The 26136-nt window shown below is 41.8% G+C and overlaps 85 pseudogenes; 32 read left to right on the top strand and 53 right to left on the bottom strand.

Moving 5' to 3' along the window:
• Positions 1–50: 50 nt before the first annotated feature.
• On the top strand, positions 51–168 carry LOC134588675 (5S ribosomal RNA; annotated as a pseudogene).
• Positions 169–302: 134 nt separating this feature from the next.
• Positions 303–421, top strand: LOC134595000 (5S ribosomal RNA; annotated as a pseudogene).
• A 226-nt stretch (positions 422–647) lies between these two features.
• On the top strand, positions 648–766 carry LOC134594943 (5S ribosomal RNA; annotated as a pseudogene).
• A 134-nt stretch (positions 767–900) lies between these two features.
• On the top strand, positions 901–1019 carry LOC134597497 (5S ribosomal RNA; annotated as a pseudogene).
• A 134-nt stretch (positions 1020–1153) lies between these two features.
• LOC134597833 (5S ribosomal RNA) lies at positions 1154–1272 on the top strand (annotated as a pseudogene).
• Positions 1273–1497: 225 nt separating this feature from the next.
• LOC134589118 (5S ribosomal RNA) lies at positions 1498–1616 on the top strand (annotated as a pseudogene).
• A 134-nt stretch (positions 1617–1750) lies between these two features.
• Positions 1751–1869, top strand: LOC134594770 (5S ribosomal RNA; annotated as a pseudogene).
• A 225-nt stretch (positions 1870–2094) lies between these two features.
• LOC134592173 (5S ribosomal RNA) lies at positions 2095–2213 on the top strand (annotated as a pseudogene).
• Positions 2214–2691: 478 nt separating this feature from the next.
• LOC134588674 (5S ribosomal RNA) lies at positions 2692–2809 on the top strand (annotated as a pseudogene).
• Positions 2810–2943: 134 nt separating this feature from the next.
• Positions 2944–3062, top strand: LOC134594999 (5S ribosomal RNA; annotated as a pseudogene).
• Positions 3063–3288: 226 nt separating this feature from the next.
• On the top strand, positions 3289–3407 carry LOC134594942 (5S ribosomal RNA; annotated as a pseudogene).
• A 134-nt stretch (positions 3408–3541) lies between these two features.
• LOC134588045 (5S ribosomal RNA) lies at positions 3542–3660 on the top strand (annotated as a pseudogene).
• Positions 3661–3794: 134 nt separating this feature from the next.
• Positions 3795–3913, top strand: LOC134597832 (5S ribosomal RNA; annotated as a pseudogene).
• A 468-nt stretch (positions 3914–4381) lies between these two features.
• On the top strand, positions 4382–4500 carry LOC134596916 (5S ribosomal RNA; annotated as a pseudogene).
• A 134-nt stretch (positions 4501–4634) lies between these two features.
• LOC134587890 (5S ribosomal RNA) lies at positions 4635–4753 on the top strand (annotated as a pseudogene).
• Positions 4754–4887: 134 nt separating this feature from the next.
• Positions 4888–5006, top strand: LOC134588782 (5S ribosomal RNA; annotated as a pseudogene).
• A 134-nt stretch (positions 5007–5140) lies between these two features.
• LOC134596380 (5S ribosomal RNA) lies at positions 5141–5259 on the top strand (annotated as a pseudogene).
• Positions 5260–5393: 134 nt separating this feature from the next.
• Positions 5394–5512, top strand: LOC134596915 (5S ribosomal RNA; annotated as a pseudogene).
• A 134-nt stretch (positions 5513–5646) lies between these two features.
• Positions 5647–5765, top strand: LOC134598048 (5S ribosomal RNA; annotated as a pseudogene).
• Positions 5766–5990: 225 nt separating this feature from the next.
• LOC134594240 (5S ribosomal RNA) lies at positions 5991–6109 on the top strand (annotated as a pseudogene).
• Positions 6110–6243: 134 nt separating this feature from the next.
• Positions 6244–6362, top strand: LOC134594954 (5S ribosomal RNA; annotated as a pseudogene).
• A 134-nt stretch (positions 6363–6496) lies between these two features.
• On the top strand, positions 6497–6615 carry LOC134596914 (5S ribosomal RNA; annotated as a pseudogene).
• A 134-nt stretch (positions 6616–6749) lies between these two features.
• On the top strand, positions 6750–6868 carry LOC134595172 (5S ribosomal RNA; annotated as a pseudogene).
• Positions 6869–7002: 134 nt separating this feature from the next.
• LOC134597802 (5S ribosomal RNA) lies at positions 7003–7121 on the top strand (annotated as a pseudogene).
• A 225-nt stretch (positions 7122–7346) lies between these two features.
• On the top strand, positions 7347–7465 carry LOC134588770 (5S ribosomal RNA; annotated as a pseudogene).
• A 134-nt stretch (positions 7466–7599) lies between these two features.
• On the top strand, positions 7600–7718 carry LOC134596099 (5S ribosomal RNA; annotated as a pseudogene).
• Positions 7719–7852: 134 nt separating this feature from the next.
• Positions 7853–7971, top strand: LOC134598030 (5S ribosomal RNA; annotated as a pseudogene).
• A 225-nt stretch (positions 7972–8196) lies between these two features.
• Positions 8197–8315, top strand: LOC134587711 (5S ribosomal RNA; annotated as a pseudogene).
• A 134-nt stretch (positions 8316–8449) lies between these two features.
• LOC134597931 (5S ribosomal RNA) lies at positions 8450–8568 on the top strand (annotated as a pseudogene).
• A 225-nt stretch (positions 8569–8793) lies between these two features.
• LOC134589527 (5S ribosomal RNA) lies at positions 8794–8912 on the top strand (annotated as a pseudogene).
• Positions 8913–9046: 134 nt separating this feature from the next.
• On the top strand, positions 9047–9165 carry LOC134595729 (5S ribosomal RNA; annotated as a pseudogene).
• Positions 9166–9542: 377 nt separating this feature from the next.
• On the top strand, positions 9543–9661 carry LOC134595794 (5S ribosomal RNA; annotated as a pseudogene).
• Positions 9662–10213: 552 nt separating this feature from the next.
• On the bottom strand, positions 10214–10332 carry LOC134597172 (5S ribosomal RNA; annotated as a pseudogene).
• Positions 10333–10557: 225 nt separating this feature from the next.
• On the bottom strand, positions 10558–10676 carry LOC134597555 (5S ribosomal RNA; annotated as a pseudogene).
• Positions 10677–10810: 134 nt separating this feature from the next.
• LOC134588060 (5S ribosomal RNA) lies at positions 10811–10929 on the bottom strand (annotated as a pseudogene).
• A 134-nt stretch (positions 10930–11063) lies between these two features.
• LOC134596127 (5S ribosomal RNA) lies at positions 11064–11182 on the bottom strand (annotated as a pseudogene).
• Positions 11183–11316: 134 nt separating this feature from the next.
• LOC134588628 (5S ribosomal RNA) lies at positions 11317–11435 on the bottom strand (annotated as a pseudogene).
• Positions 11436–12004: 569 nt separating this feature from the next.
• LOC134596638 (5S ribosomal RNA) lies at positions 12005–12123 on the bottom strand (annotated as a pseudogene).
• A 134-nt stretch (positions 12124–12257) lies between these two features.
• LOC134598023 (5S ribosomal RNA) lies at positions 12258–12376 on the bottom strand (annotated as a pseudogene).
• A 135-nt stretch (positions 12377–12511) lies between these two features.
• Positions 12512–12630, bottom strand: LOC134595436 (5S ribosomal RNA; annotated as a pseudogene).
• A 134-nt stretch (positions 12631–12764) lies between these two features.
• Positions 12765–12883, bottom strand: LOC134588693 (5S ribosomal RNA; annotated as a pseudogene).
• Positions 12884–13017: 134 nt separating this feature from the next.
• LOC134589434 (5S ribosomal RNA) lies at positions 13018–13136 on the bottom strand (annotated as a pseudogene).
• Positions 13137–13361: 225 nt separating this feature from the next.
• LOC134588173 (5S ribosomal RNA) lies at positions 13362–13480 on the bottom strand (annotated as a pseudogene).
• A 134-nt stretch (positions 13481–13614) lies between these two features.
• On the bottom strand, positions 13615–13733 carry LOC134596636 (5S ribosomal RNA; annotated as a pseudogene).
• A 134-nt stretch (positions 13734–13867) lies between these two features.
• LOC134596635 (5S ribosomal RNA) lies at positions 13868–13986 on the bottom strand (annotated as a pseudogene).
• A 467-nt stretch (positions 13987–14453) lies between these two features.
• LOC134597201 (5S ribosomal RNA) lies at positions 14454–14572 on the bottom strand (annotated as a pseudogene).
• Positions 14573–14706: 134 nt separating this feature from the next.
• Positions 14707–14825, bottom strand: LOC134588027 (5S ribosomal RNA; annotated as a pseudogene).
• A 134-nt stretch (positions 14826–14959) lies between these two features.
• LOC134587953 (5S ribosomal RNA) lies at positions 14960–15078 on the bottom strand (annotated as a pseudogene).
• Positions 15079–15303: 225 nt separating this feature from the next.
• LOC134597974 (5S ribosomal RNA) lies at positions 15304–15422 on the bottom strand (annotated as a pseudogene).
• A 134-nt stretch (positions 15423–15556) lies between these two features.
• Positions 15557–15675, bottom strand: LOC134589094 (5S ribosomal RNA; annotated as a pseudogene).
• A 134-nt stretch (positions 15676–15809) lies between these two features.
• On the bottom strand, positions 15810–15928 carry LOC134597842 (5S ribosomal RNA; annotated as a pseudogene).
• Positions 15929–16153: 225 nt separating this feature from the next.
• Positions 16154–16272, bottom strand: LOC134595273 (5S ribosomal RNA; annotated as a pseudogene).
• A 134-nt stretch (positions 16273–16406) lies between these two features.
• On the bottom strand, positions 16407–16525 carry LOC134592161 (5S ribosomal RNA; annotated as a pseudogene).
• Positions 16526–16659: 134 nt separating this feature from the next.
• LOC134589334 (5S ribosomal RNA) lies at positions 16660–16778 on the bottom strand (annotated as a pseudogene).
• A 225-nt stretch (positions 16779–17003) lies between these two features.
• Positions 17004–17122, bottom strand: LOC134595804 (5S ribosomal RNA; annotated as a pseudogene).
• Positions 17123–17347: 225 nt separating this feature from the next.
• On the bottom strand, positions 17348–17466 carry LOC134595517 (5S ribosomal RNA; annotated as a pseudogene).
• Positions 17467–17600: 134 nt separating this feature from the next.
• On the bottom strand, positions 17601–17719 carry LOC134594296 (5S ribosomal RNA; annotated as a pseudogene).
• A 134-nt stretch (positions 17720–17853) lies between these two features.
• LOC134596634 (5S ribosomal RNA) lies at positions 17854–17972 on the bottom strand (annotated as a pseudogene).
• A 134-nt stretch (positions 17973–18106) lies between these two features.
• LOC134589052 (5S ribosomal RNA) lies at positions 18107–18225 on the bottom strand (annotated as a pseudogene).
• Positions 18226–18450: 225 nt separating this feature from the next.
• Positions 18451–18569, bottom strand: LOC134588508 (5S ribosomal RNA; annotated as a pseudogene).
• A 134-nt stretch (positions 18570–18703) lies between these two features.
• On the bottom strand, positions 18704–18822 carry LOC134589245 (5S ribosomal RNA; annotated as a pseudogene).
• Positions 18823–18956: 134 nt separating this feature from the next.
• Positions 18957–19075, bottom strand: LOC134595803 (5S ribosomal RNA; annotated as a pseudogene).
• Positions 19076–19300: 225 nt separating this feature from the next.
• On the bottom strand, positions 19301–19419 carry LOC134595828 (5S ribosomal RNA; annotated as a pseudogene).
• A 224-nt stretch (positions 19420–19643) lies between these two features.
• On the bottom strand, positions 19644–19762 carry LOC134597347 (5S ribosomal RNA; annotated as a pseudogene).
• A 134-nt stretch (positions 19763–19896) lies between these two features.
• On the bottom strand, positions 19897–20015 carry LOC134588731 (5S ribosomal RNA; annotated as a pseudogene).
• Positions 20016–20239: 224 nt separating this feature from the next.
• On the bottom strand, positions 20240–20358 carry LOC134595802 (5S ribosomal RNA; annotated as a pseudogene).
• A 225-nt stretch (positions 20359–20583) lies between these two features.
• Positions 20584–20702, bottom strand: LOC134595402 (5S ribosomal RNA; annotated as a pseudogene).
• A 134-nt stretch (positions 20703–20836) lies between these two features.
• Positions 20837–20955, bottom strand: LOC134594295 (5S ribosomal RNA; annotated as a pseudogene).
• Positions 20956–21089: 134 nt separating this feature from the next.
• On the bottom strand, positions 21090–21208 carry LOC134596827 (5S ribosomal RNA; annotated as a pseudogene).
• Positions 21209–21676: 468 nt separating this feature from the next.
• On the bottom strand, positions 21677–21795 carry LOC134588507 (5S ribosomal RNA; annotated as a pseudogene).
• A 134-nt stretch (positions 21796–21929) lies between these two features.
• On the bottom strand, positions 21930–22048 carry LOC134589244 (5S ribosomal RNA; annotated as a pseudogene).
• Positions 22049–22182: 134 nt separating this feature from the next.
• LOC134595801 (5S ribosomal RNA) lies at positions 22183–22301 on the bottom strand (annotated as a pseudogene).
• A 225-nt stretch (positions 22302–22526) lies between these two features.
• Positions 22527–22645, bottom strand: LOC134598234 (5S ribosomal RNA; annotated as a pseudogene).
• Positions 22646–22779: 134 nt separating this feature from the next.
• Positions 22780–22898, bottom strand: LOC134595827 (5S ribosomal RNA; annotated as a pseudogene).
• A 224-nt stretch (positions 22899–23122) lies between these two features.
• Positions 23123–23241, bottom strand: LOC134597346 (5S ribosomal RNA; annotated as a pseudogene).
• Positions 23242–23466: 225 nt separating this feature from the next.
• LOC134589251 (5S ribosomal RNA) lies at positions 23467–23585 on the bottom strand (annotated as a pseudogene).
• Positions 23586–23809: 224 nt separating this feature from the next.
• Positions 23810–23928, bottom strand: LOC134595800 (5S ribosomal RNA; annotated as a pseudogene).
• Positions 23929–24062: 134 nt separating this feature from the next.
• Positions 24063–24181, bottom strand: LOC134597387 (5S ribosomal RNA; annotated as a pseudogene).
• A 133-nt stretch (positions 24182–24314) lies between these two features.
• On the bottom strand, positions 24315–24433 carry LOC134594293 (5S ribosomal RNA; annotated as a pseudogene).
• Positions 24434–24567: 134 nt separating this feature from the next.
• On the bottom strand, positions 24568–24686 carry LOC134596633 (5S ribosomal RNA; annotated as a pseudogene).
• A 134-nt stretch (positions 24687–24820) lies between these two features.
• Positions 24821–24939, bottom strand: LOC134588667 (5S ribosomal RNA; annotated as a pseudogene).
• A 225-nt stretch (positions 24940–25164) lies between these two features.
• Positions 25165–25283, bottom strand: LOC134588847 (5S ribosomal RNA; annotated as a pseudogene).
• Positions 25284–25417: 134 nt separating this feature from the next.
• On the bottom strand, positions 25418–25536 carry LOC134589243 (5S ribosomal RNA; annotated as a pseudogene).
• Positions 25537–25670: 134 nt separating this feature from the next.
• Positions 25671–25789, bottom strand: LOC134595799 (5S ribosomal RNA; annotated as a pseudogene).
• A 134-nt stretch (positions 25790–25923) lies between these two features.
• On the bottom strand, positions 25924–26042 carry LOC134588601 (5S ribosomal RNA; annotated as a pseudogene).
• Between the last annotated feature and the right edge of the window lie 94 nt (positions 26043–26136).

Raw genomic sequence — 26136 nt, 5'->3', positions numbered from 1 at the left:
CAGAGTTTGATATTCTACCAACATTAGCGAGATCGCATTCTCTTAATTTCACTTACGGCCATACCAGTCTGAAAATGCCTGATCTCATAGATCTCGGAAGCCATCCAGACTCGTGCCTGGTTAGTACTTGTATGGGAGACCAACTAGGAACCTCAGGTGCCGTAAGCTTTTGTTTATTTCTTTTTTGCATTATGATGTAATAATCAGACCACTTTTTTCCCTATCCAGAAGCGTCTTGTCTTTTGTCGCAACCAGAGTTTGATATTCTACCAACATTAGCGAGATCGCATTCTCTTAATTTCACTTACGGCCATACCAGTCTGAAAATGCCTGATCTCGTCAGATCTTGGAAGCCATACAGACTCGGGCCTGGTTAGTACTTGTATGGGAGACCAACTAGGAACCTCAGGTGCCGTAAGCTTTTGTTTATTTCTTGTTTGCATTATGATGTCATAATCAGACCACTTTTTTCCCTATGGGAGACCAACTAGGAACCTCAGGTGCCGTAAGCTTTTGTTTATTTCTTTTTTGCATTATGATGTCATAATCAGACCACTTTTTTTCCCTATCCAGAAGCGTCTTGTCTTTTGTCGCAACCAGAGTTTGATATTCTACCAACATTAGCGAGATCGCATTCTCTTAATTTCACTTACGGCCATACCAGTCTGAAAATACCTGATCTCATCAGATCTCGGAAGCCATCCAGACTCGGCCCTGGTTAGTACTTGTATGGGAGACCAACTAGGAACCTCAGGTGCCGTAAGCTTTTGTTTATTTCTTTTTTGCATTATGATGTCATAATCAGACCACTTTTTTCCCTATCCAGAAGCGTCTTGTCTTTTGTCGCAACCAGAGTTTGATAATCTACCAACATTAGCGAGATCGCATTCTCTTAATTTCACTTACGGCCATACCAGTCTGAAAATGCCTGATCTCGTCAGATCTCGGAAACCATCCAGACTCGGGTCTGGTTAGTACTTGTATGGAAGACCAACTAGGAACCTCAGGTGCCGTAAGCTTTTGTTTATTTCTTTTTTGCATTATGATGTCATAATCAGACCACTTTTTTCCCTATCCAGAAGCATCTTGTCTTTTGTCGCAACCAGAGTTTGATATTCTACCAACATTAACGAGATCGCATTCTCTTAATTTTACTTACGGCGATACCATTCTGAAAATGCCTGATCTCGTCAGATCTCGGAAGCCATCCAGACTTGGGCCTGGTTAGTACTTGTATGGGAGACCAACTAGGAACCTCAGGTGCCGTAAGCTTTTGTTTATTTCTTTTTTGCATTATGATGTCATAATCAGACCACTTTTTTCCCTATGGGAGACCAACTAGGAACCTCAGGTGCCGTAAGCTTTTGTTTATTTCTTTTTTGCATTATGATGTCATAATCAGACCACTTTTTTCCCTGTCCAGAAGCGTCTTGTCTTTTGTCGCAACCAGAGTTTGATATTCTACCAACATTAGCGAGATCGCATTCTCTTAATTTCACTTACAGCCATACCAGTCTGAAAATGCCTGATCTCGTCAGATCTCGGAAGCCATCCAGACTCGGTCCTGGTTAGTACTTGTATGGGAGACCAACTAGGAACCTCAGCTGCCGTAAGCTTTTGTTTATTTCTTTTTTGCATTATGATGTCATAATCAGACCACTTTTTTCCCAATCCAGAAGCGTCTTGTCTTTTGTCGCAACCAGAGTTTGATATTCTACCAACATTAGCGAGATCGCATTCGCTTAATTTCACTTACGGCCATACCAGTCTGAAAATGCCGGATCTCGTCAGATCTCGGAAGCCATCCAGACTTGGGCCTGGTTAGTACTTGTATGGGAGACCAACTAGGAACCTCAGGTGCCGTAAGCTTTTGTTTATTTCTTTTTTGCATTATGATGTCATAATCAGACTTCTTTTTTCCCTATGGGAGACCAACTAGGAACCGCAGGTGCCAAAAGCTTTTGTTTATTTCTTTTTTGCATTATGATGTCATAATCAGACCACTTTTTTCCCTATCCAGAAGCGTCTTGTCTTTTGTCGCAACCAGAGTTTGATATTCTACCAACATTAGCGAGATCGCATTCTCTTAATTTCACTTACGGCCATACCAGTCTGAAAATGCCTGATCTCGTCAGATCTCGGAAGCCATCCAGACTCGGGCCTGGTTAGTACTTGTATGGGAGACCAACTAGGAACCTCAGGTGCCGTAAGCTTTTGTTTATTTCTTTTTTGCATTATGATGTCATAACCAGACCACTTTTTTCCCTATGGGAGACCAACTAGGAACCTCAGGTGCCGTAAGCTTTTGTTTATTTCTTTTTTGCATTATGATGTCATAATCAGACCACTTTTTTCCCTATCCAGAAGCGTCTTGTCTTTTGTCGCAACCAGAGTTTGATATTCTACCAACATTAGCGAGATCGCATTCTCTTAATTTCACTTACAGCCATACCAGTCTGAAAATGCCTGAACTCGTCACATCTCGGAAGCCATCCAGACTCGGGCCTGGTTAGTACTTGTATGGGAGACCAACTAGGAACCTCAGGTGTTTTAAGCTTTTGTTTATTGCTTTTTTGCATTATGATGTCATAATCAGACCACTTTTTTCCCTATCCAGAAGCGTCTTGTCTTTTGTCGCAACCAGAGTTTGATATTCTACCAACATTAGCGAGATCGCATTCTCTTAATTTCACTTACGGCCATACCAGTCTGAAAATGCCTGATCTCATAGATCTCGGAAGCCATCCAGACTCGTGCCTGGTTAGTACTTGTATGGGAGACCAACTAGGAACCTCAGGTGCCGTAAGCTTTTGTTTATTTCTTTTTTGCATTATGATGTCATAATCAGACCACTTTTTTCCCTATCCAGAAGCGTCTTGTCTTTTGTCGCAACCAGAGTTTGATATTCTACCAACATTAGCGAGATCGCATTCTCTTAATTTCACTTACGGCCATACCAGTCTGAAAATGCCTGATCTCGTCAGATCTTGGAAGCCATACAGACTCGGGCCTGGTTAGTACTTGTATGGGAGACCAACTAGGAACCTCAGGTGCCGTAAGCTTTTGTTTATTTCTTGTTTGCATTATGATGTCATAATCAGACCACTTTTTTCCCTATGGGAGACCAACTAGGAACCTCAGGTGCCGTAAGCTTTTGTTTATTTCTTTTTTGCATTATGATGTCATAATCAGACCACTTTTTTTCCCTATCCAGAAGCGTCTTGTCTTTTGTCGCAACCAGAGTTTGATATTCTACCAACATTAGCGAGATCGCATTCTCTTAATTTCACTTACGGCCATACCAGTCTGAAAATACCTGATCTCATCAGATCTCGGAAGCCATCCAGACTCGGCCCTGGTTAGTACTTGTATGGGAGACCAACTAGGAACCTCAGGTGCCGTAAGCTTTTGTTTATTTCTTTTTTGCATTATGATGTCATAATCAGACCACTTTTTTCCCTATCCAGAAGCGTCTTGTCTTTTGTCGCAACCAGAGTTTGATAATCTACCAGCATTAGCGAGATCGCATTCTCTTAATTTCAATTACGGCCATACCAGTCTGAAAATGCCTGATCTCGTCAGATCTCGGAAACCATCCAGACTCGGGTCTGGTTAGTACTTGTATGGAAGACCAACTAGGAACCTCAGGTGCCGTAAGCTTTTGTTTATTTCTTTTTTGCATTATGATGTCATAATCAGACCACTTTTTTCCCTATCCAGAAGCATCTTGTCTTTTGTCGCAACCAGAGTTTGATATTCTACCAACATTAACGAGATCGCATTCTCTTAATTTCACTTACGGCGATACCATTCTGAAAATGCCTGATCTCGTCAGATCTCGGAAGCCATCCAGACTTGGGCCTGGTTAGTACTTGTATGGGAGACCAACTAGGAACCTCAGGTGCCGTAAGCTTTTGTTTATTTCTTTTTTGCATTATGATGTCATAATCAGACCACTTTTTTCCCTATGGGAGACCAACTAGGAACCTCAGGTGCCGTAAGCTTTTGTTTATTTCTTTTTTGCATTATGATGTCATAATCAGACCACTTTTTTCCCTGTCCAGAAGCGTCTTGTCTTTTGTCGCAACCAGAGTTTGATATTCTACCAACATTAGCGAGATCGCATTCTCTTAATTTCACTTACGGCCATACCAGTCTGAAAATGCCAGATCTCGGAAGCCATCCAGACTCGGGCCTTGTTAGTACTTGTATGGGAGACCAACTAGGAACCTCAGGTGCCGTAAGCTTTTGTTTATTTATTTTTTGCATTATGATGTCATAATCAGACCACTTTTTTCCCTATCCAGAAGCGTCTTGTCTTTTGTCGCAACCAGAGTTTGATATTCTACCAACATTAGCGAGATCGCATTCTCTTAATTTCATTTACGGCCATACCAGTCTGAAAATGCCTGATCTCGTCAGATCTCGGAAGCCATCCAGACTCGGGTCTGGTTAGTACTTGTATGGGAGACCAACTAGGAACCTCAGGTGCCGTAAGCTTTTGTTTATTTCTTTTTTGCATGTTGATGTCATAATCAGACCACTTTTTTCCCTATGCAGAAGCGTCTTGTCTTTTGTCGCAACCAGAGTTTGATATTCTACCAACATTAGCGAGATCGCATTCTCTTAATTTTGATTGCGGCCATACCAGTCTGAAAATGCCTGATCTCGTCAGATCTCGGAAGCCATCCAGACTCAGGCCTGGTTAGTACTTGTATGGGAGACCAACTAGGGACCTCAGGTGCCGTAATCTTTTGTTTATTTCTTTTTTGCATTATGATGTCATAATCAGACCACTTTTTTCCCTATCCAGAAGCATCTTGTCTTTTGTCGCAACCAGAGTTTGATATTCTACCAACATTAGCGAGATCGCATTCTCTTAATTTCACTTACGGCCATACCTGTCTGAAAATGCCTGATCTCGTCAGATCTCGGAAGCAATCCAGACTCGGGCCTGGTTAGTACTTGTATGCGAGACCAACTAGGAACCTCAGGTGCCGAAAGCTTTTGTTTATTTCTTTTTTGCATTATGATGTCATAATCAGACCACTTTTTTCCCTATCCAGAAGCGTCTTGTCTTTTGTCGCAACCAGAGTTTGATATTCTACCAACATTAGCGAGATCGCATTCTCTTAACTTCACTTACGGCCATACCAGTCTGAAAATGCCTGATCTCGTCAGATCTCGGAAGCCATCCAGACTCGGGCCTGGTTAATACTTGTATGGGAGACCAACTAGGAACCTCAGGTGCCGTAAGCTTTTGTTTATTTCTTTTTTGCATTATGATGTCATAATCAGACCACTTTTTTCCCTATCCAGAAGCGTCTTGTCTTTTGTCGCAACCAGAGTTTGATATTCTACCAACATTAGCGAGATCGCATTCTCTTAATTTTATTTACGGCCATACCAGTCTGAAAATGCCTGATCTCGTCAGATCTCGGAAGCCATCCAGACTCGGGTCTGGTTAGTACTTGTATGGGAGACCAACTAGGAACCTCAGGTGCCGTAAGCTTTTGTTTATTTCTTTTTTGCATGTTGATGTCATAATCAGACCACTTTTTTCCCTATCCAGAAGCATCTTGTCTTTTGTCGCAACCAGAGTTTGATATTCTACCAACATTAACGAGATCGCATTCTCTTAATTTCACTTATGGCCATACCAGTCTGAAAATGCCTTATCTCGTCAGATCTCGGAAGCCATCCAGACTTGGGCCTGGTTAGTACTTGTATGGGAGACCAACTAGGAACCTCAGGTGCCGTAAGCTTTTGTTTATTTCTTTTTTGCATTATGATGTCATAATCAGACCACTTTTTTCCCTATGGGAGACCAACTAGGAACCTCAGGTGCCGTAAGCTTTTGTTTATTTCTTTTTTGCATGTTGATGTCATAATCAGACCACTTTTTTCCCTATCCAGAAGCGTCTTGTCTTTTGTCGCAAGCAGAGTTTGATATTCTACCAACATTAGCGAGATCGCATTCTCTTAATTTTGATTACGGCCATACCAGTCTGAAAATGCCTGATCTCGTCAGATCTCGGAAGCCATCCAGACTCGGGCCTGGTTAGTACTTGTATGGGAGACCAACTAGGAACCTCAGGTGCCGTAAGCTTTTGTTTATTTATTTTTTGCATTATGATGTCATAATCAGACCACTTTTTTCCCTATCCAGAAGCGTCTTGTCTTTTGTCGCAACCAGAGTTTGATATTCTACCAACATTAGCGAGATCGCATTCTCTTAATTTCACTTATGGCCATACCAGTCTGAAAATTCCTGATCTCGTCAGATCTCGGAAGCCATCCAGACTCGGGCCTGGTTAGTACTTGTATGGGAGACCAACTAGGAACCTCAGGTGCCGTAAGCTTTTGTTTATTTCTTTTTTGCATTATGATGTCATAATCAGACCACTTTTTTCCCTATCCAGAAGCGTCTTGTCTTTTGTCGCAACCAGAGTTTGATATTCTACCAACATTAGCGAGATCGCATTCTCTTAATTTCATTTACGGCCATACCAGTCTGAAAATGCCTGATCTCGTCAGATCTCGGAAGCCATCCAGACTCGGGTCTGGTTAGTACTTGTATGGGAGACCAACTAGGAACCTCAGGTGCCGTAAGCTTTTGTTTATTTCTTTTTTGCATGTTGATGTCATAATCAGACCACTTTTTTCCCTATCCAGAAGCGTCTTGTCTTTTGTCGCAACCAGAGTTTGATATTCTACCAACATTAGCGAGATCGCATTCTCTTAATTTTGATTGCGGCCATACCAGTCTGAAAATGCCTGATCTCGTCAGATCTCGGAAGCCATCCAGACTCGGGCCTGGTTAGTACTTGCATGGGAGACCAACTAGGAACCTCAGGTGCCGTAAGCTTTTGTTTATTTCTTTTTTGCATTATGATGTCATAATCAGACCACTTTTTTCCCTATCCAGAAGCATCTTGTCTTTTGTCGCAACCAGAGTTTGATATTCTACCAACATTAACGAGATCGCATTCTCTTAATTTCACTTACGGCCATACCAGTCTGAAAATGCCTGATCTCGTCAGATCTCGGAAGCCATCCAGACTTGGGCCTGGTTAGTACTTGTATGGGAGACCAACTAGGAACCTCAGGTGCCGTAAGCTTTTGTTTATTTCTTTTTTGCATTATGATGTCATAATCAGACCACTTTTTTCCCTATGGGAGACCAACTAGGAACCTTAGGTGCCGTAAGCTTTTGTTTATTTCTTTTTTGCATTATGATGTCATAATCAGACCACTTTTTTCCCTATCCAGAAGCGTCTTGTCTTTTGTCGCAACCAGAGTTTGATATTCTACAAACATTAGCGAGATCGCATTCGCTTAATTTCACTTACGGCCATACCAGTCTGAAAATGCCTGATCTCGTCAGATCTCGGAAGCCATCCAGACTCGGGGGTGGTTAGTACTTGTATGGGAGACCAACTAGGAACCTCAGGTGCCGTAAGCTTTTGTTTATTTCTTTTTTGCATTATGATGTCATAATCAGACCACTTTTTTCCCTATCCAGAAGCATCTTGTCTTTTGTCGCAACCAGAGTTTGATATTCTACCAACATTAGCGAGATCGCATTCTCTTAATTTCACTTACGGCCATACCTGTCTGAAAATGCCTGATCTCGTCAGATCTCAGAAGCCATCCAGACTCGGGCCTGGTTAGTACTTGTATGGGAGACCAACTAGGAACCTCAGGTGCCGAAAGCTTTTGTTTATTTCTTTTTTGCATTATGATGTCATAATCAGACCACTTTTTTCCCTATCCAGAAGCATCTTGTCTTTTGTCGCAACCAGAGTTTGATATTCTACCAACATTAGCGAGATCGCATTCTCTTAATTTCATTTATGGCCATACCAGTCTGAAAATGCCTGATCTTGTCAGATCTCGGAAGCCATCCAGACTCGGGCCTGGTTAGTACTTGTATGGGAGACCAACTAGGAACCTCAGGTGCCGTAAGCTATTGTTTATTTCTTTTTTGCATTATGATGTCATAATCAGACCACTTTTTTCCCTATGAGAGACCAACTAGGAACCTCAGGTGACGTAAGCTTTTGTTTATTTCTTTTTTGCATTATGATGTCATAATCAGACCACTTTTTTCCCTATCCAGAAGCGTCTTGTCTTTTTTCGCAACCAGAGTTTGATATTCTACCAACATTAGCGAGATCGCATTCTCTTAATTTCACTTACGGCCATACCAGTCTGAAAATGCCTGTTCTCGTCAGATCTCGGAAGCCATCCAGACTCGGGTCTGGTTAGTACTTGTATGGGAGACCAACTAGGAACCTCAGGTGCCGTAAGCTTTTGTTTATTTCTTTTTTGCATTATGATGTCATAATCAGACCACTTTTTTCCCTATCCAGAAGCATATTGTCTTTTGTCGCAACCAGAGTTTGATATACTACCAACATTAACGAGATCGCATTCTCTTAATTTCACTTACGGCCATACCAGTCTGAAAATGCCTGATCTCGTCAGATCTCGGAAGCCATCCAGACTTGGGCCTGGTTAGTACTTGTATGGGAGACCAACTATTAACCTCAGGTGCCGTAAGCTTTTGTTTATTTCTTTTTTGCATTATGATGTCATAATCAGACCACTTTTTTCCCTATGGAAGACCAACTAGGAACCTCAGGTGCCATAAGCTTTTGTTTATTTCTTTTTTGCATTATGATGTCATAATCAGACCACTTTTTTCCCTATCCAGAAGCGTCTTGTCTTTTGTCGCAACCAGAGTTTGATATTCTACCAACATTAGCGAGATCGCATTCTCTTAATTTCCCTTACGGCCATACCAGTCTGAAAATGCCTGATCTCATCAGATCTCGGAAGCCATCCAGACTCGGGCCTGGTTAGTACTTGTATGGGAGACCAACTAGGAACCTCAGGTGCCGTAAGCTTTTGTTTATTTCTTTTTTGCATTATGATGTCATAATCAGACCACTTTTTTCCCTATCCAGAAGCGTCTTGTCTTTTGTCGCAACCAGAGTTTGATATTCTACCAACATTAGCGAGATCGCATTCTCTTAATTTCTCTTACGGCCATACCAGTCTGAAAATGCCTGATCTCGTCAGATCTCGGAAGCCATCCAGACTCGGGTCTGGTTAGTACTTGTATGGGAGACCAACTAGGAACCTCAGGTGCCGTAAGCTTTTGCTTATTTCTTTTTTGCATTATGATGTCATAATCAGACCACTTTTTTCCCTATCCAGAAGCGTCTTGTCTTTTGTCGCAACCAGAGTTTGATATTCTACCAACATTAGCAAGATCGCATTCTCTTAATTTCACTTACGGCCATACCAGTCTGAAAATGCCAGATCTCGGAAGCCATCCAGACTCGGGCCTGGTTAGTACTTGTATGGGAGACCAACTAGAAACCTCAGGTGCCGTAAGCTTTTGTTTATTTCTTTTTTGAATTATGATGTCATAATCAGACCACTTTTTTCCCTATCCAGAAGCATCTTGTCTTTTGTCGCAACCAGAGTTTGATATTCTACCAACATTAGCGAGATCGCATTCTCTTAATTTCACTTACGGCCATACCAGTCTGAAAAGGCCTGATCTCGTCAGATCTCGGAAGCCATCCAGACTCGGGCCTGGTTAGTACTTGTATGGGAGACCAACTAGGAACCTCAGGTGCCGTAAGCTTTTGTTTATTTTTTTTTTGCATTATGATGTCATAATCAGACCACTTTTTTCCCTATGGGAGACCAACTAGGAACCTCAGGTGCCGTAAGCTTTTGTTTATTTCTTTTTTGCATTATGATGTCATAATCAGACCACTTTTTTCCCTATGGGAGACCAACTAGGAACCTCAGGTGCCGTAAGCTTTTGTTTATTTCTTTTTTGCATTATGATGTCATAATCAGACCACTTTTTTCCCTATCCAGAAGCGTCTTGTCTTTTGTCGCAACCAGAGTAAAGCTTACGGCACCTGAGTTTCCTAGTTGGTCTCCCATAGGGAAAAAAGTGGTCTGATTATGACATCATAATGCAAAAAAGAAATAAACAAATGCTTCCGAGATCTGACGAGATCAGGCATTTTCAGACTGGTATGGCCGTAAATGAAATTAAGAGAATGCGATCTCGCTAATGTTGGTAGAATATCAAACTCTGGTTGCGACAAAAAACAAGACGCTTCTGGATAGGGAAAAAAGTGGTCTGATTATGACATCATAATGCAAAAAAGAAATAAACAAAAGCTTACGGCACCTGAGGTTCGTAGTTGGTCTCCCATACAAGTACAAACCAGGCCCAAGTCTGGATGGCTTCCGAGATCTGACGAGATCAGGCATTTTCAGACTGGTATGGCCGTAAATGAAATTAAGAGAATGCGATCTCGCTAATGTTGGTAGAATATCAAACTCTGGTTGCGACAAAAGACAAGACGCTTCTGGATAGGGAAAAAAGTGGTCTGATTATGACATCATAATGCAAAAAAGAAATAAACAAAAGCTTACGGCACCTGAGGTTCCTAGTTGGTCTCCCATAGGGAAAAAAGTGGTCTGATTATGACATCATAATGCAAAAAAGAAATAAACAAAAGCTTACGGCACCTGAGGTTCCTAGTTGGTCTCCCATACAAGTACTAACCAGTCCCGAGTCTGGATGGCTTCCGAGATCTGACGAGATCAGGCATTTTCAGACTGGTATGGCCGTAAGTAAAATTAAGAGAATGCGATCTCGCTAATGTTGGTAGAATATCAAACTCTGGTTGCGACAAAAGACAAGACACTTCTGGATAGGGAAAAAAGTGGTCTGATTATGACATCATAATGCAAAAAAGAAATAAACAAAAGTGTACGGCACCTGAGGTTCCTAGTTGGACTCCCATACAAGTACTAACCAGGCCCGAGTCTGGATGGCTTCCGAGATCTGACGAGATCAGGCATTTTCAGACTGGTATGGCCGTAAGTGAAATTATGAGAATGCGATCTCACTAATGTTGGTAGAATATCAAACTCTGGTTGCGACAAAAGACAAGACGCTTCTGGATAGGGAAAAAAGTGGTCTGATTATGACATCATAATGCAAAAAAGAAATAAACAAAAGCTTACGGCACCTGAGGTTCCTAGTTGGTCTCCCATACAAGTACTAACCAGGCCCGAGTCTGGATGGCTTCCGAGATCTGATGAGATCAGGCATTTTCAGACTGGTATGGCCGTAAGTGAAATTAAGAGAATGCGATCTCACTAATGTTGGAAGAATATCAAACTCTGGTTGCGACAAAAGACAAGACGCTTCTGGATAGGGAAAAAAGTGGTCTGATTATGATATCATAATGCAAAAAAGAAATAAACAAAAGCTTACGGCACCTGAGGTTCCTAGTTGGTCTCCCATACAAGTACTAACCAGGCCCGAGTCTGTATGTCTTCCGAGATCTGACGAGATCAGGCATTTTCAGACTGGTATGGCCGTAAGTGAAATTAAGAGAATGCGATCTCGCTAATGTTGGTAGAATATCAAACTCTGGTTGCGACAAAAGACAAGACGCTTCTGGATAGGGAAAAAAGTGGTCTGATTATGACATCATAATGCAAAAAAGAAATAAACAAAAGCTTACGGCACCTGAGGTTCCTAGTTGGTCTCCCATAGGGAAAAAAGTGGTCTGATTATGACATCATAAGGCAAAAAAGAAATAAACAAAAGCTTACGGCACCTGAGGTTCCTAGTTGGTCACCCATAGGGAAAAAAGTGGTCTGATTATGACATCATAATGCAAAAAATAAATAAACAAAAGCTTGCGGCACCTGAGGTTCCTAGTTGGTCTCCCATACAAGTACTAACCAGGCCTGAGTCTGGATGGCTTCCGAGATCTGACGAGATCAGGAATTTTCAGACTGGAATGGGCGTAAATGAAATTAAGAGAATGCGATCTCGCTAATGTTGGTAGAATATCAAACTCTGGTTGCGACAAAAGACAAGACGCTTCTGGATAGGGAAAAAAGTGGTCTGATTATAACATCATAATGCAAAAAATAAATAAACAAAAGCTTACGGCACCTGAGGTTCCTAGTTGGTCTCCCATACAAGTACTAACCAGACCCGAGTCTGGATGGCTTCCGAGATCTGACGAGATCAGGCATTTTCAGACTGGTATGGCCGTAAGGGAAATTAAGAGAATGCGATCTCGCTAATGTTGGTAGAATATCGAACTCTGGTTGCGACAAAAGACAAGACGCTTCTGGATAGGGAAAAAAGTGGTCTGATTATGACATCATAATGCAAAAAAGAAATAAACAAAAGCTTACGGCACCTGAGGTTCCTAGTTGGTCTCCCATACAAGTACTAACCAGACCCGAGACTGGATGGCTTCCGAGATCTGACGAGATCAGGCATTTTCAGACTGGTATAGCCGTAAGTGAAATTAAGAGAATGCGATCTCGCTAATGTTGGTAGAATATCAAACTCTGGTTGCGACAAAAGACAAGACGCTTCTGGATAGGAAAAAATTGTGGTCTGATTATGACATCATAATGCAAAAAAGAAATAAACAAAAGCTTACGGCACCTGAGGTTCCTAGTTGGTCTCCCATACAAGTACTAACCAGGCCCGAGTCTGGATGGCTTCCGAGATCTGACGAGATCAGGCATTTTCAGACTAGTATGGCCGTAAGTGAAATTAAGAGAATGTGATCTCGCTAATGTTGGTAGAATATCAAACTCTGGTTGCGACAAAAGACAAGACGCTTCTGGATAGGGAAAAAAGTAGTCTGATTATGACATCATAATGCAAAAAAGAAATAAACAAAAGTTTACGGCACATGAGGTTCCTAGTTGGTCTCCCATACAAGTACTAACCAAACCCGAGTCTGGATGGCTTCCGAGATCTGACGAGATCAGGCATTTTCAGACTGGTATGGCCGTAAGGGAAATTAAGAGAATGCGATCTCGCTAATGTTGGTAGAATATAAAACTCTGGTTGCGACAAAAGACAAGACGCTTCTGGATAGGGAAAAAAGTGGTCTGATTATGACATCATAATGCAAAAAAGAAATAAACAAAAGCTTACGGCATCTGAGGTTCCTAGTTGGTCTCCCATACAAATACTAACCAGGCCAGAGTCTGGATGGCTTCCGAGATCTGACGAGATCAGGCATTTTCAGACTGGTATAGCCGTAAATGAAATTAAGAGAATGCGATCTCGCTAATGTTGGTAGAATATCAAACTCTGGTTGCGACAAAAGACAAGACGCTTCTGGATAGGGAAAAAAGTGGTCTGATTATGACATCATAATGAAAAAAAGAAATAAACAAAAGCTTACGGCACCTGAGGTTCCTAGTTGGTCTCCCATAGGGAAAAAAGTGGTCTGATTATGACATCATAATGCAAAAAAGAAATAAACAAAAGCTTACGGCACCTGAGGTTCCTAGTTGGTCTCCCATACAAGTACTAACCAGGCCCGAGTCTGGATGGCTTCCGACATCTGACAAGATCAGGCATTTTCAGACTGGTATGGCCGTAAGTGAAATTGAGAGAATGCGATCTCGCTAATGTTGGTAGAATATCAAACTCTGGTTGCGACAAAAGACAAGACGCTTCTGGATAGGGAAAAAAGTGGTCTGATTATGACATCATAATGCAAAAAAGAAATAAACAAAAGCTTACGGCACCTGAGGTTCCTAGTTGGTCTCCCATACAAGTACTAACCAGACCCGAGTCTGGATGGCTTCCGAGATCTGACGAGATCAGGCATTTTCAGACTGGTATGGCCGTAAGGGAAATTAAGAGAATGCGATCTCGCTAATGTTGGTAGAATATCGAACTCTAGTTGCGACAAAAGACAAGACGCTTCTGGATAGGGAAAAAAGTGGTCTGATTATGACATCATAATGCAAAAAAGAAATAAACAACAGCTTACGGCACCTGAGGTTCCTAGTTGGTCTCCCATACAAGTACTAACCAGACCCGAGTCTGGATGGCTTCCGAGATCTGACGAGATCAGGCATTTTCAGACTGGTATGGCCGTAAGGGAAATTAAGAGAATGCGATCTCGCTAATGTTGGTAGAATATCAAACTCTGGTTGCGACAAAAGACAAGACGCTTCTGGATAGGGAAAAAAGTGGTCTGATTATGACATCATAATGAAAAAAGAAATAAACAAAAGCTTACGGCACCTGAGGTTCCTAGTTGGTCTCCCATACAAATACTAACCAGGCCCGAGTCTGGATGGCTTCCGAGATCTGGCATTTTCAGACTGGTATAGCCGTAAGTGAAATTAAGAGAATGCGATCTCGCTAATGTTGGTAGAATATCAAACTCTGGTTGCGACAAAAGACAAGACGCTTCTGGATAGGGAAAAAAGTGGTCTGATTATGACATCATAATGAAAAAAAGAAATAAACAAAAGCTTACGGCACCTGAGGTTCCTAGTTGGTCTCCCATAGGGAAAAAAGTGGTCTGATTATGACATCATAATGCAAAAAAGAAATAAACAAAAGCTTACGGCACCTGAGGTTCCTAGTTGGTCTCCCATACAAGTACTAACCAGGCCCGAGTCTGGATGGCTTCCGACATCTGACGAGATCAGGCATTTTCAGACTGGTATGGCCGTAAGTGAAATTGAGAGAATGCGATCTCGCTAATGTTGGTAGAATATCAAACTCTGGTTGCGACAAAAGACAAGACGCTTCTGGATAGGGAAAAAAGTGGTCTGATTATGACATCATAATGCAAACAAGAAATAAACAAAAGCTTACGGCACCTGAGGTTCCTAGTTGGTCTCCCATACAAGTACTAACCAGACCCGAGTCTGGATGGCTTCCGAGATCTGACGAGATCAGGCATTTTCAGACTGGTATGTCCGTAAGGGAAATTAAGAAAATGCGATCTCGCTAATGTTGGTAGAATATCAAACTCTGGTTGCGACAAAAGACAAGACGCTTCTGGATAGGGAAAAAAGTGGTCTGATTATGACATCATAATGCAAAAAAGAAATAAACAAAAGCTTACGGCACCTGAGGTTCCTAGTTGGTCTCCCATACAAGTACTAACCAGACCCGAGTCTGGATGACTTCCGAAATCTGACGAGATCAAGCATTTTCAGACTGGTATGGCCGTAAGGGAAATTAAGAGAATGCGATCTCGCTAATGTTGGTAGAATATCAAACTCTGGTTGCGACAAAAGACAAGACGCTTCTGGATAGGGAAAAAAGTGGTCTGATTATGACATCATAATGAAAAAAAGAAATAAACAAAAGCTTACGGCACCTGAGGTTCCTAGTTGGTCTCCCATAGGGAAAAAAGTGGTCTGATTATGACATCATAATGCAAAAAAGAAATAAACAAAAGCTTACGGCACCTGAGGTTCCTAGTTGGTCTCCCATACAAGTACTAACCAGGCCCGAGTCTGGATGGCTTCCAAGATCTGACGAGATCAGGCATTTTCAGACTGGTATGGTCGTAAGTGAAATTAAGAGAATGCGATCTCGCTAATGTTGGTAGAATATCAAACTCTGGTTGCGACAAAAGACAAGACGCTTCTGGATAGGGAAAAAAGTGGTCTGATTATGACATCATAATGCAAAAAAGAAATAAACAAATGCTTACCGCACCTGAGGTTCCTAGTTGGTCTCCCATACAAGTACTAACCAGGCCCGAGTCTGGATGGCGTCCGAGATCTGACAAGATCAGGCAGTTTCAGACTGGTATGGCCGTAAGTGAAATTATGAGAATGCGATCTCGCTAATGTTGGTAGAATATCAAACTCTGGTTGCGACAAAGGACAAGACGCTTCTGTATAGGGAAAAAAGTGGTCTGATTATGACATCATAATGCAAAAAAGAAATAAACAAAAGCTTACGGCACCTGAGGTTCCTAGTTGGTCTCCCATACAAGTACTAACCAGGCACAAGTCTGGATGGCTTCCGAGATCTGACGAGATCAGGCATTTTAAGACTGGTATGGCCGTAAGTGAAATTACGAGAATGCGATCTCGCTAATGTTGGTAAAATATCAAACTCTGGTTGCGACAAAAGACAAGACGCTTCTGGATAGGGAAAAAAGTGGTTTGATTATGACATCATAATGCAAAAAAAAAATAATCAAAAGCTTACGGCACCTGAGGTTCCTAGTTGGTCTCCCATAGGGAAAAAAGTGGTCTGATTATGACATCATAATGCAAAAAAGAAATAAACAAAAGCTTACGGCACCTGAGGTTCCGAGTTGGTCTCCCATACAAGTACTAACCAGGCCCGAGTCTGGATGGCTTCCGAGATCTGACGAGATCAGGCATTTTCAGACTGGTATGGCCATAAGTGAAATTAAGAGAATGCGATCTCGCTAATGTTGGTAGAATATCAAACTCTGGTTGCGACAAAAGACAAGACGCTTCTGGATAGGGAAAAAAGTGGTCTGATTATGACATCATAATGCAAAAAAGAAATAAACAAAAGCTTACGGCACCTGAGGTTCCTAGTTGGTCTCCCATACAAGTACTAACCAGGCCCGAGTCTGGATGGCTTCCGAGATCTGACGAGATCAGGCATTTTCAGACTGGTATGGCCGTAAGTGAAATTAAGAGAATGCGATCTCGCTAATGTTGGTAGAATATCAAACTCTGGTTGCGACAAAAGACAAGACGCTTCTGGATAGGGAAAAAAGTGGTCTGATTATGACATCATAATGCAAAAAAGAAATAAACAAAAGCTTACGGCACCTAAGGTTCCTAGTTGCTCTCCCATACAAGTACTAACCAGGCCCGAGTCTGGATGGCTTCCAAGATCTGACAAGATCAGGCATTTTCAGACTGGTATGGCCGTAAGTGAAATTAAGAGAATGCGATCTCGCTAATGTTGGTAGAATATCAAACTCTGGTTGCGACAATGGACAAGACGCTTCTGTATAGGGAAAAAAGTGGTCTGATTATGACATCATAATGCAAAAAAGAAATAAACAAAAGCTTACGGCACCTGAGGTTCCTAGTTGGTCTCCCATAGGGAAAAAAGTGGTCTGATTATGACATCATAATGCAAAAAAGAAATAAACAAAAGCTTACGGCACCTGAGGTTCCTAGTTGGTCTCCCATACAAATACTAACCAGGCCCGAGTCTGGATGGCTTCCGAGATCTGACGAGATCAGGCATTTTCAGACTGGTATGGCCGTAAGTGAAATTAATAGAATGCGATCTCGCTAATGTTGGTAGAATATCAAACTCTGGTTGCGACAAAAGACAAGACGCTTCTGGATAGGGAAAAAAGTGGTGTTATTATGACATCATAATACAAAAAAGAAATAAACAAAAGCTTACGGCACCTGAGGTTCCTAGTTGGTCTCCCATAGGGAAAAAAGTGGTCTGATTATGACATCATAATGCAAAAAAGAAATAAACAAAAGCTTACGGCACCTGAGGTTCCTAGCTGGTCTCCCACACAAGTACTAACCAGGCCCAAGTCAGAATTGCTTCCGAGATCTGACGAGATCAGGCATTTTCAGACTGGTATGGCCGTAAGTGAAATTAAGAGAATGCGATCTCGTTAATGTTGGTAGAATATCAAACTCTGGTTGCGACAAAAGACAAGATGCTTCTGGATAGGGAAAAAAGTGGTCTGATTATGACATCATAATGCAAAAAAGAAATAAACAAAAGCTTACGGCACCTGAGGTTCCTAGTTGGTCTCCCATACAAGTACTAACCAGACCCGAGTCTGGATGGCTTCCGAGATCTGACGAGATCAGGCATTTTCAGACTGGTATGGCCGTAAGCGAAATTAAGAGAATGCGATCTCGCTAATGTTGGAAGAATATCAAACTCTGGTTGCGACAAAAGACTAGACGCTTCTGGATAGGGAAAAAAGTGGTCTGATTATGACATCATAATGCAAAAAAGAAATAAACAAAAGCTTACGGCACCTGAGGTTCCTAGTTGGTCTCCCATACAAGTACTAACCAGACCCGAGTCTGGATGGCTTCCGAGATCTGACGAGATCAGGCATTTTCAGACTGGTATGGCCGTAAGGGAAATTAAGAGAATGCGATCTCGCTAATGTTGGTAGAATATCGAACTCTGGTTGCGACAAAAGACAAGACGCTTCTGGATAGGGAAAAAAGTGGTCTGATTATGACATCATAATGCAAAAAAGAAATAAACAAAAGCTTACGGCACCTGAGGTTCCTAGTTGGTCTCCCATACAAATACTAACCAGGCCCGAGTCTGGATGGCTTCCAAGATCTGTCGAGATCAGGCATTTTCAGACTGGTATAGCCGCAAGTGAAATTAAGAGAATGCGATCTCGCTAATGTTGGTAGAATATCAAACTCTGGTTGCGACAAAAGACAAGACGCTTCTGGATAGGGAAAAAAGTGGTCTGATTATGACATCATAATGAAAAAAAGAAATAAACAAAAGCTTACGGCACCTGAGGTTCCTAGTGGGTCTCCCATAGGGAAAAAAGTGGTCTGATTATGACATCATAATGCAAAAAAGAAATAAACAAAAGCTTACGGCACCTGAGGTTCCTAGTTGGTCTCTCATACAAGTACTAACCAGGCCCGAGTCTGGATGGCTTCCGAGATCTGACAAGATCAGGCATTTTCAGACTGGTATGGCCATAAGTGAAATTAAGAGAATGCGATCTCGCTAATGTTTGTAGAATATCAAACTCTGGTTGCGACAAAAGACAAGACGCTTCTGGATAGGGAAAAAAGTGGTCTAATTATGACATCATAATGCAAAAAAGAAATAAACAAAAGCTTACGGCACCTGAGGTTCCTAGTTGGTCTCCCATACAAGTTCTAACCAGACCTGAGTCTGGATGGCTTCCGAGATCTGACGAGATCAGGCATTTTCAGACTGGTATGGCCGTAAGGGAAATTAAGAGAATGCGATCTCGCTAATGTTGGTAGAATATCAAACTCTGGTTGCGACAAAAGACAATACGCTTCTGGATAGGGAAAAAAGTGGTCTGATTATGACATCATAATGCAAAAAAGAAATAAACAAAAGCTTACGGCACCTGAGGTTCCTAGTTGGTCTCCCATACAAATACTAACCAGGCCCGAGTCTGGATGGCTTCCGAGATCTGACGAGATCAGGCATTTTCAGACTGGTATGGCCGTAAGTGAAATTAAGAGAATGCGATCTCGCTAATGTTGGTAGAATATCAAACTCTGGTTGCGACAAAAGACAAGACGCTTCTGGATAGGGAAAAAAGTGGTCTGATTATGACATCATAATGAAAAAAAGAAATAAACAAAAGCTTACGACACCTGAGGTTCCTAGTTGGTCTCCCATAGGGAAAAAAGTGGTCTGATTATGACATCATAATGCAAAAAAGAAATAAACAATAGCTTACGGCACCTGAGGTTCCTAGTTGGTCTCCCATACAAGTACTAACCAGGCCCGAGTCTGGATGGCTTCCGAGATCTGACGAGATCAGGCATTTTCAGACTGGTATAGCCGTAAATGAAATTAAGAGAATGCGATCTCGCTAATGTTGGTAGAATATCAAACTCTGGTTGCGACAAAAGACAAGACGCTTCTGGATAGGGAAAAAAGTGGTCTGATAATGACATCATAATGCAAAAAATAAATAAACAAAAGCTTACGGCACCTGAGGTTCCTAGTTGGTCTCCCATAGGGAAAAAGTGGTCTGATTATGACATCATAATGCAAAAAAGAAATAAACAAAAGCTTACGGCCCCTGAGGTTCCTAGTTGGTCTCCCATACAAGTACTAACCAGGCCCGAGTCTGGATGGCTTCCGAGATCTGACGAGATCAGGCATTTTCAGACTGGTATGGCCGTAAAGGAAATTAAGAGATTGCGATCTCGCTAATGTTGGTAGAATATCAAACTCTGGTTGCGACAAAAGACAAGACGCTTCTGGATAGGGAAAAAAGTGGTCTGATTATGACATCATAATGCAAAAAAGAAATAAACAAAAGCTTACAGCACCTGAGGTTCCTAGTTGGTCTCCCATACAAGTACTAACCAGGCCCGAGTCTGGATGGTTTCCGAGATATGACAAGATCAGGCATTTTCAGACTGGTATGGCCGTAAGTGAAATTAAGAGAATGCGATCTCGCTAATGTTGGTAGAATATCAAACTCTGGTTGCGACAAAGGACAAGACGCTTCTGTGTAGGGAAAAAAGTGGTCTGATAATGACATCATAATGCAAAAAATAAATAAACAAAAGCTTACGGCACCTGAGGTTCCTAGTTGGTCTCCCATAGGGAAAAAGTGGTCTGATTATGACATCATAATGCAAAAAAGAAATAAACAAAAGCTTACGGCACCTGAGGTTCCTAGTTGGTCTCCCATACAAATACTAACCAGGCCCGAGTCTGGATGGCTTCCGAGATCTGACGAGATCAGGCATTTTCAGACTGGTATGGCCGTAAGTGAAATTAATAGAATGCGATCTCGCTAATGTTGGTAGAATATCAAACTCTGGTTGCGACAAAAGACAAGACGCTTCTGGATAGGGAAAAAAGTGGTGTTATTATGACATCATAATACAAAAAAGAAATAAACAAAAGCTTACGGCACCTGAGGTTCCTAGTTGGTCTCCCATAGGGAAAAAAGTGGTCTGATTATGACATCATAATGCAAAAAAGAAATAAACAAAAGCTTACGGCACCTGAGGTTCCTAGTTGGTCTCCCACACAAGTACTAACCAGGCCCAAGTCAGAATTGCTTCCGAGATCTGACGAGATCAGGCATTTTCAGACTGGTATGGCCGTAAGTGAAATTAAGAGAATGCGATCTCGTTAATGTTGGTAGAATATCAAACTCTGGTTGCGACAAAAGACAAGATGCTTCTGGATAGGGAAAAAAGTGGTCTGATTATGACATCATAATGCAAAAAAGAAATAAACAAAAGCTTACGGCACCTGAGGTTCCTAGTTGGTCTCCCATACAAGTACTAACCAGACCCGAGTCTGGATGGCTTCCGAGATCTGACGAGATCAGGCATTTTCAGACTGGTATGGCCGTAAGCGAAATTAAGAGAATGCGATCTCGCTAATGTTGGAAGAATATCAAACTCTGGTTGCGACAAAAGACTAGACGCTTCTGGATAGGGAAAAAAGTGGTCTGATTATGACATCATAATGCAAAAAAGAAATAAACAAAAGCTTACGGCACCTGAGGTTCCTAGTTGGTCTCCCATACAAGTACTAACCAGACCCGAGTCTGGATGGCTTCCGAGATCAGACGAGATCAGGCATTTTCAGACTGGTATGGCCGTAAGGGAAATTAAGAGAATGCGATCTCGCTAATGTTGGTAGAATATCGAACTCTGGTTGCGACAAAAGACAAGACGCTTCTGGATAGGGAAAAAAGTGGTCTGATTATGACATCATAATGCAAAAAAGAAATAAACAAAAGCTTACGGCACCTGAGGTTCCTAGTTGGTCTCCCATACAAATACTAACCAGGCCCGAGTCTGGATGGCTTCCGAGATCAGGCATTTTCAGACTGGTATAGCCGCAAGTGAAATTAAGAGAATGCGATCTCGCTAATGTTGGTAGAATATCAAACTCTGGTTGCGACAAAAGACAAGACGCTTCTGGATAGGGAAAAAAGTGGTCTGATTATGACATCATAATGCAAAAAAGAAATAAACAAAAGCTTGCGGCACCTGAGGTTCCTAGTGGGTCTCCCATAGGGAAAAAAGTGGTCTGATTATGACATCATAATGCAAAAAAGAAATAAACAAAAGCTTACGGCACCTGAGGTTCCTAGTTGGTCTCTCATACAAGTACTAACCAGGCCCGAGTCTGGATGGCTTCCGAGATCTGACAAGATCAGGCATTTTCAGACTGGTATGGCCATAAGTGAAATTAAGAGAATGCGATCTCGCTAATGTTTGTAGAATATCAAACTCTGGTTGCGACAAAAGACAAGACGCTTCTGGATAGGGAAAAAAGTGGTCTAATTATGACATCATAATGCAAAAAAGAAATAAACAAAAGCTTACGGCACCTGAGGTTCCTAGTTGGTCTCCCATACAAGTTCTAACCAGACCTGAGTCTGGATGGCTTCCGAGATCTGACGAGATCAGGCATTTTCAGACTGGTATGGCCGTAAGGGAAATTAAGAGAATGCGATCTCGCTAATGTTGGTAGAATATCAAACTCTGGTTGCGACAAAAGACAATACGCTTCTGGATAGGGAAAAAAGTGGTCTGATTATGACATCATAATGCAAAAAAGAAATAAACAAAAGCTTACGGCACCTGAGGTTCCTAGTTGGTCTCCCATACAAATACTAACCAGGCCCGAGTCTGGATGGCTTCCGAGATCTGACGAGATCAGGCATTTTCAGACTGGTATGGCCGTAAGTGAAATTAAGAGAATGCGATCTCGCTAATGTTGGTAGAATATCAAACTCTGGTTGCGACAAAAGACAAGACGCTTCTGGATAGGGAAAAAAGTGGTCTGATTATGACATCATAATGAAAAAAAGAAATAAACAAAAGCTTACGGCACCTGAGGTTCCTAGTTGGTCTCCCATAGGGAAAAAAGTGGTCTGATTATGACATCATAATGCAAAAAAGAAATAAACAATAGCTTACGGCACCTGAGGTTCCTAGTTGGTCTCCCATACAAGTACTAACCAGGCCCGAGTCTTGATGGCTTCCGAGATCTGACGAGATCAGGCATTTTCAGACTGGTATAGCCGTAAATGAAATTAAGAGAATGCGATCTCGCTAATGTTGGTAGAATATCAAACTCTGGTTGCGACAAAAGACAAGACGCTTCTGGATAGGGAAAAAAGTGGTCTGATTATGACATCATAATGCAAAAAAGAAATAAACAAAAGCTTACGGCACCTGAGGTTCCTAGTTGGTCTCCCATACAAGTACTAACCAGGCCCGAGTCTGGATGGCTTCCGAGATCTGACGAGATCAGGCATTTTCAGACTGGTATAGCCGTAAATGAAATTAAGAGAATGCGATCTCGCTAATGTTGGTAGAATATCAAACTCTGGTTGCGACAAAAGACAAGACGCTTCTGGATAGGGAAAAAAGTGGTCTGATAATGACATCATAATGCAAAAAATAAATAAACAAAAGCTTACGGCACCTGAGGTTCCTAGTTGGTCTCCCATAGGGAAAAAGTGGTCTGATTATGACATCATAATGCAAAAAAGAAATAAACAAAAGCTTACGGCCCCTGAGGTTCCTAGTTGGTCTCCCATACAAGTACTAACCAGGCCCGAGTCTGGATGGCTTCCGAGATCTGACGAGATCAGGCATTTTCAGACTGGTATGGCCGTAAAGGAAATTAAGAGAATGCGATCTCGCTAATGTTGGTAGAATATCAAACTCTGGTTGCGACAAAAGACAAGACGCTTCTGGATAGGGAAAAAAGTGGTCTGATTATGACATCATAATGCAAAAAAGAAATAAACAAAAGCTTACGGCACCTGAGGTTCCTAGTTGGTCTCCCATAGGGAAAAAAATGGTCTGATTATGACATCATAATGCAAAAAAGAAATAAACAAAAGCTTACAGCACCTGAGGTTCCTAGTTGGTCTCCCATACAAGTACTAACCAGGCCCGAGTCTGGATGGTTTCCGAGATATGACAAGATCATGCATTTTCAGACTGGTATGGCCGTAAGTGAAATTAAGAGAATGCGATCTCGCTAATGTTGGTAGAATATCAAACTCTGGTTGCGACAAAGGACAAGACGCTTCTGTGTAGGGAAAAAAGTGGTCTGATAATGACATCATAATGCAAAAAATAAATAAACAAAAGCTTACGGCACCTGAGGTTCCTAGTTGGTCTCCCATAGGGAAAAAGTGGTCTGATTATGACATCATAATGCAAAAAAGAAATAAACAAAAGCTTACGGCACCTGAGGTTCCTAGTTGGTCTCCCATACAAATACTAACCAGGCCCGAGTCTGGATGGCTTCCGAGATCTGACGAGATCAGGCATTTTCAGACTGGTATGGCCGTAAGTGAAATTAATAGAATGCGATCTCGCTAATGTTGGTAGAATATCAAACTCTGGTTGCGACAAAAGACAAGACGCTTCTGGATAGGGAAAAAAGTGGTGTTATTATGACATCATAATACAAAAAAGAAATAAACAAAAGCTTACGGCACCTGAGGTTCCTAGTTGGTCTCCCATACAAATACTAACCAGGCCCGAGTCTGGATGGCTTCCGAGATCTGACGAGATCAGGCATTTTCAGACCGGTATTGCCGTAAGTAAATTGTGAGAATGCGATCTCGTTAATGTTGGTAGAATATCAAACTCTGGTTGCGACAAAAGACAAGATGCTTCTGGATAGGGAAAAAAGTGGTCTGATTATGACATCATAATGCAAAAAAGAAATAAACAAAAGCTTACGGCACCTGAGGTTCCTAGTTGGTCTCCCATACAAGTACTAACCAGACCCGAGTCTGGATGGCTTCCGAGATCTGACGAGATCAGGCATTTTCAGACTGGTATGGCCGTAAGCGAAATTAAGAGAATGCGATCTCGCTAATGTTGGAAGAATATCAAACTCTGGTTGCGACAAAAGACTAGACGCTTCTGGATAGGGAAAAAAGTGGTCTGATTATGACATCATAATGCAAAAAAGAAATAAACAAAAGCTTACGGCACCTGAGGTTCCTAGTTGGTCTCCCATACAAGTACTAACCAGACCCGAGTCTGGATGGCTTCCGAGATCTGACGAGATCAGGCATTTTCAGACTGGTATGGCCGTAAGGGAAATTAAGAGAATGCGATCTCGCTAATGTTGGTAGAATATCGAACTCTGGTTGCGACAAAAGACAAGACGCTTCTGGATAGGGAAAAAAGTGGTCTGATTATGACATCATAATGCAAAAAAGAAATAAACAAAAGCTTACGGCACCTGAGGTTCCTAGTTGGTCTCCCATACAAATACTAACCAGGCCCGAGTCTGGATGGCTTCCGAGATCTGCCGAGATCAGGCATTTTCAGACTGGTATAGCCGCAAGTGAAATTAAGAGAATGCGATCTCGCTAATGTTGGTAGAATATCAAACTCTGGTTGCGACAAAAGACAAGACGCTTCTGGATAGGGAAAAAAGTGGTCTGATTATGACATCATAATGAAAAAAAGAAATAAACAAAAGCTTACGTCACCTGAGGTTCCTAGTGGGTCTCCCATAGGGAAAAAAGTGGTCTGATTATGACATCATAATGCAAAAAAGAAATAAACAAAAGCTTACGGCACCTGAGGTTCCTAGTTGGTCTCTCATACAAGTACTAAACAGGCCCGAGTCTGGATTTCTTCCGAGATCTGACAAGATCAGGCATTTTCAGACTGGTATGGCCATAAGTGAAATTAAGAGAATGCGATCTCGCTAATGTTTGTAGAATATCAAACTCTGGTTGCGACAAAAGACAAGACGCTTCTGGATAGGGAAAAAAGTGGTCTAATTATGACATCATAATGCAAAAAAGAAATAAACAAAAGCTTACGGCACCTGAGGTTCCTAGTTGGTCTCCCATACAAGTTCTAACCAGACCTGAGTCTGGATGGCTTCCGAGATCTGACGAGATCAGGCATTTTCAGACTGGTATGGCCGTAAGGGAAATTAAGAGAATGCGATCTCGCTAATGTTGGTAGAATATCAAACTCTGGTTGCGACAAAAGACAATACGCTTCTGGATAGGGAAAAAAGTGGTCTGATTATGACATCATAATGCAAAAAAGAAATAAACAAAAGCTTACGGCACCTGAGGTTCCTAGTTGGTCTCCCATACAAATACTAACCAGGCCCGAGTCTGGATGGCTTCCGAGATCTGACGAGATCAGGCATTTTCAGACTGGTATGGCCGTAAGTGAAATTAAGAGAATGCGATCTCGCTAATGTTGGTAGAATATCAAACTCTGGTTGCGACAAAAGACAAGACGCTTCTGGATAGGGAAAAAAGTGGTCTGATTATGACATCATAATGCAAAAAAGAAATAAACAAAAGCTTACGGCACCTGAGGTTCCTAGTTGGTCTCCCATACAAGTACTAACCAGGCCCGAGTCTGGATGGTTTCCGAGATATGACAAGATCAGGCATTTTCAGACTGGTATGGCCGTAAGTGAAATTAAGAGAATGCGATCTCGCTAATGTTGGTAGAATATCAAACTCTGGTTGCGACAAAGGACAAGACGCTTCTGTGTAGGGAAAAAAGTGG

This window comes from Pelobates fuscus, chromosome 2 (genome assembly GCF_036172605.1).
Source record: "Pelobates fuscus isolate aPelFus1 chromosome 2, aPelFus1.pri, whole genome shotgun sequence".
NCBI lineage: Eukaryota > Metazoa > Chordata > Amphibia > Anura > Pelobatidae > Pelobates > Pelobates fuscus.
This window is presented reverse-complemented; position numbering and strand designations above follow the sequence as displayed.